Genomic DNA, 13396 nt, shown 5'->3' with positions numbered 1-13396 from the left:
CGCTCCTCCTCCTCCTCCCTGCCCGGAATGGGGGGCGTGGACTCTGCCCTGCATCATCCCATGTTAATACTTCTTTTTCAAGAGGGTTTTAAAGCAGTGAATTCTGTCGTCCTATGATGCCCCTGCGCTAAGAAAATGCCACCCTCCTGGTTACCTCACGATTTCCCAGCGAGAGCAGGGCCCCTGGTTCCCCCTTCTCTCTCTCTCCTCAAGGGCAGGGATTCTTGGTACCCATCCCACCGTCTCCCAACGACTATTTAATTCCTTCAGCCACAGGACTATCTAATGAAGGCACTGGACACGGACACCTCGGTAGTGCCACTCAGTCCTGTCCAGCCCTCTGGAGGGAGCTCGCCACTCGGAGCCGAGCCCCACTCCAGGGACGCAGTAGGATTGGCCTCTGCAGCTGCCTGTCCAGCGGATGTTCGGTGGCTCCCGGCAGCAGGTGTCTAGTTCGCAGCCAGTATTGTAGCAGCGGTTGGCACAGACGCTGGAGCAGGAGTAGGAGCTGATACAGGACCAGCAGCAGGTACTGGGGTCTGGACAAGCCCTTGTGTTAAATGTGCCCTCCAGCCACCTTTTGGAGGGAGAGGGGGTGGGGTTCCTTGGCTTTGCTGACAAGATGCATTTACTGTGGTTCCCAGAATATCTCCGGCACTGATCAACTTTACGCTTTTTACAGTTCATTCTAGCCAGCCAGCTGCTGCTCTCATTGGGAGGGTTATATTCAAAATATTTTAAAACATTCAGGTTATTTTTAAATTTTCATTTTAAACAAACAGACTTAACACATAAAGTATGAAAAACAGAATAAAATCCCCCGAAAGTCGCTCTCAGCAAGTTGATCATGAGGAACTAGACCGATCAGATCTCACTTTGACAACCTGCTTCCTCACACCAGACACCAAATTAAAGGAATATTTTAATAGAGTGAATAGGATATGATGGAGAATAAGGAGCTCTGATGAATCATATATTGCCCTACATAATCAGTCTGCAGGATATGGAAGCAAAGAACGAGTTTTCTCAGTGTGTGTCTAAATGTAGATATTAATAGCCAGGAGACTAGGCAAGAGGGGATTGTAGTTTTGATTTTTCTTTTCTAATTGGGACGTACTGTCTTTATTGTATTTGTTTTCAATCACATGAATGTCTTGCTTGCATTGTTTATGGTTTGTATGTAATCACAGGCTGAAATAAAACCCTTTATGTGGGTTCTGTTTCTGGTGCCACTTTCCCAGCTCTGAAACTTGAATGTTGCATGTAAAACAGACAAGGAAATGAAATGGCTGTGTCTGTGTCCCAATTTCTGAATCGTTTTAAATGAATTCTCTTCAGGAAGTTGTTGGGAGTTCACTTTTCATTCATAAAGGTCACACTCCCCCCCACCCTTACATGTAATATATACAGCTAAATTTAAATATCTGTCTGCTTGATCTACCCTTTCAAGATCAAAGCCCTATTTGATATGATAGGAAGGAACTGGGATATTTCAGGAGACTTTCAAACACACAATCTGTGACAATTGTGTTTAATTTTTATTTTTTAAAATTATTTATTGCAGTATTGGCTGCTAGTTGAACATATATACTAACCCCTTTGAGTGTCATTCCCAATGTGCAGTCAGAAGCCCTAAGCTTTGCCTGGTGTCTGCCATGTGGCATCAAATTTTGGGATGAAAAGACTAAAGATCAGATTAAACTAGGGATCCAATTTGCAATTTTCTGGTAGGCATATACATATCTGCAGAATTTAAGCTTTAATTTAAAAAACAATTGTCCAACCCTTAGGGTTGTGAAGATAACCTTCCAAATATGAACTGATCCAGCACTGTTTTCCTGAGTCTTCAGCTAAGTAGAAACAATAGAAAAAAATATGAACTGCACTATTTGTATTAACTTTGTACACAGTGGCAGTTCAAATGTCAACATTATTAACTGCTTAATTGCTGGTAATTTTAGGAAAAACATCTAGTTATTTTGGGTCTGTAGGACCAATGTGGGTAGAGTATTAGCATTTTTTTAATTCCAATTGCAAGCCCAGAGAGGATGTATAGCACACATTTATTAGGCCATAGAGTACATAAGAGCATCACTAGGACACAGAAGTGCTTAAATAAGTATTTTTCCTTACAAGCCTCCTAGTCTAGCAGTGAAATCACAATAATGCATTTATGATATATATTTCTATAACATTTCACTGTGTCATAAATTCAGGATTATATATAATTTCATTTTAATACAGGGCCAGCTATGAGCATATGCCAATTATGTCAGTATGTGATACTCCTGCTGTTTCTGTGAGTGCCTCTTCTATGAAATGGCCTCACCCAACAGTCCGCCACAACCAAGTCCCCTGACAAAATATGAAAAATTAATTGTGGGATCCTAAGTTTCTCCCATTTGTCAAAGCTATCCTTGCTGATTCCTTCCAAGTGATGTAACCTTATTGACAAATTTCCCTGTGCCTGCCCTGCCCTATTGCTAAAACTCTCCAATATTCCCCTTATGGCAAGAAACCTTGACCTGCTCCATACTCAAATCCCAATGTGCTATGTGGACTATGGAAATCTTCGAGAGCAGTGCTACCCAAATTGGTGGTCCGCGGACCCATGCCAGTCCGTGAGCCATCGGCTGCCGGTCTGCGCGCACATTGGAAAAAAAAATTGCTGGTCCCCCACATCAGATAGCTTGAGAAGCACTGTTCTAGAGGCTCTATAGCTTACATTTTACAGGGCCCCACAAAACCCAGAACCATCCCTGTTTCAGTATCCATTAGCAAAGACCAGACAGACAATAAATGGCTCAGTAACAACTTTTTTGGGGGGGGGGGGGCAAGGATCACTTCTTCTATCTCCCTCTGCTGCCTTTCTCATTTTCTTTTGAAGTCCCAGCAAACTCCTAATTAGCATTTGATTTTGTATATTAATAGACTTCTATTGTAAGAAACACAATCCTTAGATAAGGAAATATGTGTCTCCCACCTACTGTCTGGAGAAGTTTGTCTCAAGACATGACTGATCTCCCTTTAACTACAAGGCCTTAAAAACATAATTTATAATGAGTATATACATATCTTCTTACACACTAACTGCACATACATCTCACAATTATTATCATGACTAGTGTGACACAGACTTTCATTAGAGGCCTTACATGACATTCCTTGGCAGACTAGTATGTAGACACGAGGCCTTGTAACACTTATGTACCTCTGAGCCCTCTCCCAGTTGGTACAAAGAGATCCCTGGGTCACAACCATGTCATTGATTCACCTGAGCCAGGGGACATCTTGAGAAATGAGCTTGCCTAATTTTCAGGAGCCCAGTTAATGTCTAACTCAGGATAAGCCACCTATGCCTTATTCTCTACAAAATAAATCATAAGTCTCTCATTGACCTAAACAAAAAGTGCAGTCAGAATTAATCTCTGACCAGGCCTGACTTCACACACAATTGACCTTTAATAGAAGCAGCCAGCCTTTTTTATCTGGCCTGATGGGCCCTGGTTGGCCTCTGCCTGCTTTTAGTCCTTCCAGATGCAGAACAACTAAGTAGTTCTTGTTCCTCCAGCAGCTGACCCAAGGCAAAGCCTGAAGAGCCAAATTCACTGCCCATCTCTTCTTAAAGGGCCACTTCTGAGGGCAGGGACACTAAGGCAGTCAGGTCTTTGGCAGGAGGCACAGAATGCCTGGTATACTCCATCATAAACCAACGCACAGTGCAGCTGCTGTGCTGGCATTTGCTGCATTAGGGAATGTTGACCAGTGGAGGATGGCATGATGGTTAGACTTGTTCAGAGCAAGGGCAGTCAGGTTGGTGGAATGAATACCTGGGCCATATAGATACCAATTTGATGTGAGAGCAAGGTTCTGATGATAATTTATCAGTTGTATGGGGCTACAAGTACACCTGATAGCCATGTGTTTACCTGAAGGTTTATTTCCATATATGGTCATGAAGTTTGCACTAACCTATCTGACAGAATGGATGATTGCCATGTAGATTATACTGTTTCCTGTACATCATAAAACTGGAATGGAATGGCACAAGATACAATGAAAGTAAAATCAAGTCCTTAAAATGAATCCAATAATTGTAATATTGGTTTGATTACTGAAAATAGAATAAGAGATAAATAAAAATTGATTAGAAGAAAAGATTTAAAAATAAAACATAAGGTAAGGACTGAAAACTAACTGGCCACTAAAAAGCAGATGGATAGAAATTCAACTATATGACAAAAGCTGTTATAATAGATAGAGTAAGGAAAGAAAAGATAACACATCACAAACAAAAATGTTTCTTGTCTCTTTTGTTTTAGATCTATATGTTATCTATATAAGCCCTGATCTTGCAAACACTTATGCTTTAGCTTAATTTAACTTGCATGAGAAGTCCTACTGATTTAAATGGGTTTACTCACAGTGTAAATTTAAGCATATCTGTAATTGTCTGCATGATTAGTAAATTATTTGGGGTTGGGATTGGTCTTGCATATTTGTAAAGCATCTAACACCTTTTTGGGTGTTATAAAAATTGAATTCTGCCAAGCCTATTTATATTTTTATTTTTCATATATGTAATTTTGCTGGATAATATCAATGCTTCACATTTGCTGGAAATTATGGAGGTAGGTCTGGAAAATTATTAAATAACAGTAGATATTGAGATTTAAAAAGTTAGAGATTCATAAACTGTCAATATCGTATGTCAAAATATGCAAAATAAATGTCCTTAAATCAACAAATTATACCTGTTTTTACAATTAATTGAATTGGAAGGGTGGATTTTATGTTCCCAGAACTTCTGCACTCCACCAGCATTAAGTCAAAAATACATGGGCTTTGTGTGGATGGAACAGATTTCATTTCATACAAAAGTTTGCACCTATATCCTTATGTTTAGCACCCGTTTCACTTGCCAATAGTATCCAGGGCCTGCCTTTTTATACCAGTGACTAATTAAAGAGAATATTTTCATAGCACTCAGAAAGACATGTGGTATACTTATGGCAGAAATTCTTCACGTTCTTGGGGGTAATTGTTGCTGTGAGAAATCAAACAGTCATTGGATCTAAAACTGATCAACACAATGGCACTGGATGATACCTGTAATAAGATCTGATTATAGAATAATCACAGTAGTTAAGGAGCCCATGTATCTTGACTAACTACTAGGAAGCAATACATTCTACATGCAGTACTAAAAAAAGAAATCTGGTCAAGCCAACACCATGACTTTTAGGTATAGAGGATTTGTGGAGGTTTGTCAACCAGGTCCTATAGAATGTCATAACACCAATCCATTTCAGCCTCAAAGTTCAAGCTCTGGACTAATGCTCATCACTTATTATGGTATGGAAAAGGATATTTAAAAAAAATCCTAATGTTAGTTAGATGGAATTATATAAATAAGGAGTTCTGGTTGTTAATATAAAAGACAATACCACCTTTGAAATCTATATGATGACTACAAGTCTTAGTAGTCTTTCATGTCAGATTTTATTGGGAGACCATTTCGACTTTATTGGAGCTATTCATGTAAAAAAAAGGGAGAGGGAGGGCAGCAGAATCAAACATTTAATAAAGGTGACTCCTCTTCTGCTCTCCCATGTGTGTATGATATAATTACTAGTTACATGATTTAAGATTTGGTTCGTTGACCCATTAGATTATACTGACCTTTTGAATGTTTTCCATAATCAGAATAGGTGTAGACACCCATGTACCCATGCAATCATCTTATTATACTATGTTTGTTTTTCGTACTACTAAATATAATATAATGCATGCGTTCCTGGGGTTTTTTTAGACTGAATTATTCTAGTTAGATGTTTCTAAAAGGAATAAAGATATGCATTATAACAGCTCATCAGTGAGATTACAGTAGATTCATTTACAGCATCACTAAGCCTCAGGGATAAATTATTTATAAAGGAAAAGAAATGTGTATGTGTTGGTGGGGAGATGATTATCATCTTTCTTCTGGTGTTCTCTTGTGCATGTTCCTTTATCAGTAACAGGTATTAGCCAAAGCAATCTGCTCAGGTATCAAAGTTAGTGTAGTAATTCATTTAAAATTAGCTAACCTTTTTCTCCTACTATAGTCATTGGTAAATTTCAGTCTGCATTTATGAGCCAGCCTCTGGTAACACCTCTGACATGAGATAAAAGCTGACTTACCAGGCCTTATATGAACAGGAAGATTTTATTTGCTTGAATGCTAATTTAAAGGATTTGTCACAGTATGAGCTGTAAGATTGAGTTGTTTTTGATAAGTAGATTTCAAATAGTTAGTAGGGACTTTGATCTGTATTATGTGTCACAACTCTCTTCAGCTAGACAGCTGCATAGTACAAATTATTTTTGCAAAAAGCACAAGTCTTCCTTTTCTAAACAGGTTTAACAGAAAAAAATCTCAGTACATTCAACGTTAATAAATGCTCTAAATAAAGCCGTGCTTATTCAGTACAGTGGTACAAATTGCTAGCCAAATTCTTTCTTCTTTTCTTCTTTGCAATTCAAATCTGGCCCAGTGCAATTAAATTAATACTCTAAATTGAACTTAAAATGTATGATTTTTCTTTGTGAGGAAAAATGGTTTCTGGATTTTCTTGGCGGATTCTTTTCCATAATTATCATTTGACTGACTGATTTTGCCCCCACCCCATCCCCCCCAGTGTACAGTTGGTGAAAGCCTCATTACACTGAGAAATGTTCCATCTCTCCCTCCCACTGAGATGGTTTACAGACTTTATCCTGCATGTTTTAATTTTCTTAGTAGACTTGGTATCTTTCTGAGCTCCTCTTTGAACCTGAGCTTTCCTCTGGTACATATTTATTCAAAAGAGATTTTTGTTTATGCCACAATGGCCAATTAGTACTCTAAACAAAAACAGTTCATTGTTCCTACCCAGGCCCTGAATGATATTATCTTCAATTCTAGGGTACAATTTTTAAAAAATCAATTTTTTTGTTAATCCACATTTTTTGCATTCCTCTTTTAAATTTTTCTGTATTAGCCTTCTGAATTTCTATTTACTTAAGGGCATTTCTGACAATGTTTCAATTTCTTACAGTATTTGTACCTGCTTTGCCTGCTATTTCATTCCCTGTTCTCCCAATATGCACTGACATCCCAGCTAATGCTACACATATCCCCAGCTGCACTAACTCTGTTATTAGAAATATAATTTCATTGATTAAATCACTACTCCATAGTGAGACACGCTTTCAATCACATAAGGCCTGAAAATGATTTTTTTTTTTAAAAAGACTGCCACTGCTGTGCATACACATCCAGCTCCAGTTTAGTGCTAGCATAATTGCTACTAGTTTGGCTGTCATGACAGCTACAAAATTGGATATTCTTTTAGATGTACTAATTCAAAATTTTGGTATGTAATATGCTATACTTTTTCTGCTTTTTCTTTTTCGGATCCATCTGTATATATTAGACAAAACTGACTCCACTTTTCATCTATATACTGATAGACTTCATTTTTAATATTAACATCTCTTTTTTACTCTTAAATTTATAAAATAAATTTAAATTAATGTTTGGACATGCAACTTTCCATCCATAATTAAATTTTCCCATGACTAAAAGTTTTGATGTTGTTTAGTTTTTCCTTGTCTTTCAGCTTCTGAATCCATACTTTAACTTGAATGGATATGGAGTTTTAATTTTGTGTGCTATAGTTTGCCTATCAAATTCCCAACAATGCTCATATTTGTTTGGTACTTTCATCATTACACTTCCCATTAACTGTGGCTCAGAAAGCTAGGTCCAGTAGTTTCATTGGTAGTATAACTGGCATTTCACTAGAAGCTAAAGGTGTTGTAATAAATGGCCAGATTTTGGCCCCAGACCACCTTGTGAGATAGTACATCAACAGAAAGCGCTACTTTTCTATACTATTGCAAGTGCTGGTGGATCACTGGGGTCATTTATTTCATCGACATCATTGCGGGGTGGTCAGGGAAGATGCATGACGCATGCATCTTCAGAAACACCAGCCTGTATAGAAAGCTGCAAGCAGGGACTTTCTTTCCAGACCAGAAGATTCCAACTGGGAATGGGGAAATGCCAACTGTGGTCCTGGGAGACCCAGCCTACACCTTGCTCCCATGGCTTATGAAGCCTTACACTGGGAACCTTGACTATAGCAAGGAGCGCTTCAACAACAGTCTCAGAAGGTGCAGAATGATTGTTGAATGTGTCTTTGGCAGATTAAAAGTTCACTAGGGGTGCCCTTTTTGGCAGGTTAGACCTGAATGAGGAAGATATTCCAATGGTCATAGCAGCCTGCTGTGCTCTGCATAACATTTGTGAAGCTAAGGGGGAAAAGTTTCCTCGGGGTAGAGCGTGAGATTGGTCAGCTGGTGGCTGCTTTTGGGCAACCTCATACCAGGGCTGTTAGAGGGGCTCAAAAGGAGATTGTTTGAACAGGGAGGCTTTGAAGGAGCATTTGGACAGTGAGCCCCGGTAATGTGTCTTTCTGTAATGCATTGAGCCAGATATTGCTTTCTTTTACAGTAGTATGACCTTTATAATGATTGCTGTGTGTGCATCAATTTTACTCTACAAATGCACTGATTTGCCACTGTGTATGAACTTCAGCAGCAACCAGCCTGTGTAAGCGATAAATAAAGATTCATTTTTTCTATAAGTAAATTTTTATTAAACATCTATACACACATTTCTGTTTTCTAGGGCCATGACAATGAAGAGTTTTGAAATGAAGCTGTCACAGCTGGGTATATGTCCAGCAGTCATTGTGAAACATGTTCCTAGAGAAATTCATAGGGGTGGAGTGCATGGGTTACTGCAATGGCACAGAAACATGCGAGGAATATGACGGGGTGGGGGATTTGGGAAGGGCATGGAAGGCAGTTCTGTATGGGCTGCAGGGAGAGGCGAGCATGGATATGTTCAGTCTGCAGCACAGGCAGGGACCTCAGCATGTCCATCTGGTCCTTGAGCAGCTGTATCATCTGCTCCTACCCCTGTTTCCTCTCCTGGCTATCCATTCTCAGTTTTTCACTGATAGCCTCTCTCCATACTCTCTGCTTGCTATCAGCAGCAGCAGGTGATTGCAGCACTTCCCTGAACATGTCTTTCTTACTCCTCCTGGTTCATCTCCTTATCAGATGAGCCACTCAGCTGGTGCGCAGGAGGAGACCCTCAAGGGCCATCTGCAGAAGCTAAAGAAACAATAGACAGAGGCACTATTGTGAGTGCACTCACAACCTTGATTCATATAAGTTAAATACACCACTTTCTCACTTTCCACTGGTAGGCACACAGCACGGCGAGAGCCCTAACCACGGTGAGTTTTGCCCAGGGGAGAAGGGGCAAGATGGGCCAAAGGGAGAGGGGTTTCAGAGGGGGGATCATTATAAGTGCCTAGGGATACTATTTTGAACACTGACACTGTTTTCCAGAGGCAGGGCTGATAGAAGCTGATATCTCACTCCTGAGGGTAACTGAGGATGCAAGGGTGCAGCTCCTGCATGTGTGCAGCTCCAGATAGGGTCCGTATGCTGCTTGCCTGTGTGCTGCTTTGGTGGCTGCAGAAGTAATATGCTGATTGGCATGGCAAAGTTTCCTACCATGGGGGAAGAAACAAGGCAGCCCTCCCAAGGACTCTTTGGTAGAGGATTGCAGAACACCTCCAAGAAAGTTTCATAGAGATATCTATGGAGGATTCCCAGGATATCAACAAACTTTTCTGCAGAGCCCCCTCTGCCTAGCTGCACAGGGGAATGACAAGTAGATGCAAACAGTCATTGTGTTGGTTATTTCTATCCCTCTTCTACCCTGCGAGAAAAAAAGCAGAGCTCTACCTCATGCCTCCCTACAGTATCAAACCACAATGAGTACTTACCAGAGCTCCCATCTCCTGCATCAGGCATGCCAGAGCCAGGTGTGCTGGGACTGGCTAGCCCCCTTCTGAGTTATAAGGAGGTCCTGGCTCACCACACCACCTATCGCCTGTCCCCATCCTCCTCCAACTCCACTTCCTCCTCCACCATTTCATCCTCAGGGTTGACTCCACGGCTGCTGCTTTCAGCCCCAACAAAGTATCCATGGGGCCCTTGCCACTGGAGGTGGCTGCTTGTAGAAGCAGTATATCTTTGGTGACGCACCAGACTGATGATAGGTATCCTTGCTTTCTGATATGCCTGCCTCAGCACTTTGATCTTAGCATGTCCCTTTTGTTCTGGGGCTTTAAAGGGGGAGGGGTGCATGCCTGTGTACCTGGCTGCAGGGCAGCAGAGTTCAAATTGGTGACTAGAGTGGTCATGATGGGCATTGTGGGACACCTCCTGGAGGCCACTTAGGGTGACGTAAACAAGGCAATGTCTACACTGACACTGCGTCGCTCTGACTTTGTCACAAAAAGCTCTATGCCTCCCATACAGGTGGTTTAATTATGCTGGCATGGTAGGAGAGTTAAATTGATGGGAGGAGCATTGCAGAGTGTACACCTCCACTATTTTGTTGATGAAAGCTAACTTCTGTAGACAAAACTCTGTAATGTAGATATGGTCTAAGTATTACTTCCTCAGGTGGAATCCCTCCCTTAAATGTAATCAGCACTGCTGTTGATGGCTTGCTTTCTCCTCCTTATTTACTAGTTAGTTAGTTGCTAACTTACTAACCCTTTATCTTTTCCTATGCTTTCAGTTATCTCACAGATTGGCAACCTTTGGTTCATCAGGGAAATCCGCTGGCGGGCCGGGCTGGTTTGTTTACCTGCCACGTCCACAGGTTCGGCCGATCGCAGCTCCCAGTGGCTGCGGTTCGCTACTCCAGGCCAATAGGAGGTGCTGGAAGTGGCGGCCAGTATGTCCCTTGGCCCGTGCCTCTTCCAGCAGCTCCCATTGGCCTGGAGCAGCGAACCGCGGCCACTGGGAGCCGTGATTGGCTGAAGCTGTGGGTGCAGCAGGTAAACAAATCAGCCCAGCCCACCAGGGGCTTTCCCTGCACAAGCGGTGGAACAAGTTTGAGAACCACTGATCTACATCATTGTTTGTCTACTCTGTCTACATATGTTGCACCAGAACTTTACCGCCAGATTCTGTTTTCAGTGGGACTACTCATCAGAGTAAGGTATATAGTAAGGGTGGCAAAATCTGGCCTACAGTGATTTGAAGTGAAAATATAAAAGGTAAGCATAAGTTTTAGTTTGATAATCGATAGCAGTAATATCGTAAGTAGTTCACAAACATTGCAGAGAAGTTTAAAACTGTGAACTTCTCTCTATTTTAAAAATAAACATATAACTTTAAGATGTTTTATTAACTAATTTAAAATATAATAATTTTCTAATGTACAGAGCAGAGATTTGGGAATCAGGGCATCTAATTTTTTTCATGGCTCTGTCATTAACTAGCTATGTATTGTAGCAACCAGGCAAGATACTAACAAACTTCAACAGGACTTTATTTTTAAAGTGGAAACCTCTTTACCAAGCTGCTGCTGCACCCTCGGTAGCTCTCACTCCGCCTCCTCAACTTCCCTCCCCTCCTTCCTGTTTTCTGTCCTTTCAGACTCCCAACGGCCAGTGCTCCCAGTTCTAATAATTACAAGCAGCATTTAAACACCACATTCCCTCCTCTCTTAAGAAACTCTCCCGATTAAAATAAACATTATTGTTCTAACCACAGGAACAAATATGAAACAAGACACTATACTGTTGACAGAAATATTACACTGAAAACACTATAGATACTACGTAACATAGTCTCTAGTCCAGACCAGTGGTCGTCTGGGTCTGACAGGCCATCTCTCAAGCCCCAGTCCCAGTGCAATGTCTTGTTGTGTTGATACTACAGTGAAGTCATCCAATGCAGACTGGGTGTTGGCATAATCTCCTCTTGGTGCATAGGCAGGTGCAAGATAAGAAGCATTCCATACCCGCCCATCAGAAAATCGATAGGCGTAAGGTCCCTTATTCTCTAAGATTTTAAGAGGAGCTGTGAATTTATGGTCCCCTTTGCGTAAAATTCCAGGTTTTCATATTCTAACGAAGCAACCACACTCAAACTTTCCAGAAGAGTACCCAGAAGTCACCTACTACAGGACAGGCCCAACAAAGAAAACAACAGAACGCCACTAGCCATCACCTTCAGCCCCCAACTAAAACCTCTCCAACGCATCATCAAGGATCTACAACCTATCCTGAAGGACGACCCAACACTCTCACAGATCTTGGGAGACAGACCAGTCCTTGCTTACAGACAGCCCCCCAATCTGAAGCAAATACTCACCAGCAACCACACACCACACAACAGAACCACTAACCCAGGAACCTATCCTTGCAACAAAGCCCGTTGCCAACTCTGTCCACATATCTATTCAGGGGATACCATCATAGGGCCTAATCACATCAGCCACACTATCAGAAGCTCGTTCACCTGCGCATCTACCAATGTGATATATGCCATCATGTGCCAGCAATGCCCCTCTGCCATGTACATTGGCCAAATTGGACAGTCTCTACGTAAAAGAATGAATGGACACAAATCAGACGTCAAGAATTATAACATTCAAAAACCAGTTGGAGAACACTTCAATCTCTCTGGTCACTCGATCACAGACCTAAGAGTGGCTGTACTTCAACAAAAAAGCTTCAAAAACAGACTCCAACGAGAGACTGCTGAATTGGAATTAATTTGCAAACTGGATACAATTAACTTAGGCTTGAATAGAGACTGGGAATGGATGAATCATTACACAAAGTAAAACTATTTCCCCATGGTATTTCTCCCTCCCACCCCACCCCCCACTGTTCCTCTGATATTCTTGTTAACTGCTGGAATTAGCCTACCTTGCTTGTCACCATGAAAGGTTTTCCTCCTTTCCCGCCCCTGCTGCTGGTGATGGCTTATCTTAAGTGATCACTCTCCTTACAGTGTGTATGATAAACCCATTGTTTCATGTTCTCTGTGTGTGTGTGTGTGTGTGTGTGTGTATAAATCTCTCCTCTGCTTTTTCCACCAAATGCATCCGATGAAGTGAGCTGTAGCTCACGAAAGCTTATGCTCTAATAAATTTGTTAGTCTCTAAGGTGCCACAAGTACTCCTTTTCTTTTTACACTCAAACTTTGGTTCCTTAGCACCCCGCCGCTTGTCTGTGGAAGCCTTAGACTTTGCTTGGTTCTGTTCAACTGTTTTTCTCACATCATCCTTGTTTGGGGCATCAGGTCGTGCCTTTAACAATCCAGCAATGTTCAGTTTAGAATTCAATCTGTTTCCTATGCAGTAATTCTGCGGGTGATCTTTGCGTTGTGGCATGTCATGTAGCCCGGTATGCTTGCCATAATCAGTAGTGAAGGTTATCCACAATCGCCCTTCCAGTTTAGCCATTTGCAAACTCTCTTTCAA

General features: G+C 41.3%; 1 protein-coding gene across 1 annotated transcript in view; it reads left to right on the top strand.

The window, feature by feature from the left end:
* Positions 1 to 115: 115 nt before the first annotated feature.
* PLS1 (plastin 1) overlaps positions 116 to 13396 on the top strand; it is an 88286-nt gene continuing 75005 nt past the window's right edge. The window contains exon 1 of the mRNA XM_038417587.2: positions 116 to 529. The gene's annotated coding sequence lies outside the window, so the exon portion shown is untranslated. The remainder of the gene's footprint in view (positions 530 to 13396) is intronic.

The sequence above is a fragment of the Dermochelys coriacea genome, chromosome 9 (genome assembly GCF_009764565.3).
Source record: "Dermochelys coriacea isolate rDerCor1 chromosome 9, rDerCor1.pri.v4, whole genome shotgun sequence".
Taxonomy (NCBI): domain Eukaryota; kingdom Metazoa; phylum Chordata; order Testudines; family Dermochelyidae; genus Dermochelys; species Dermochelys coriacea.
Note: the sequence above shows the minus strand (reverse complement) of the source record. Positions and strands in the feature narration are given on the sequence as shown.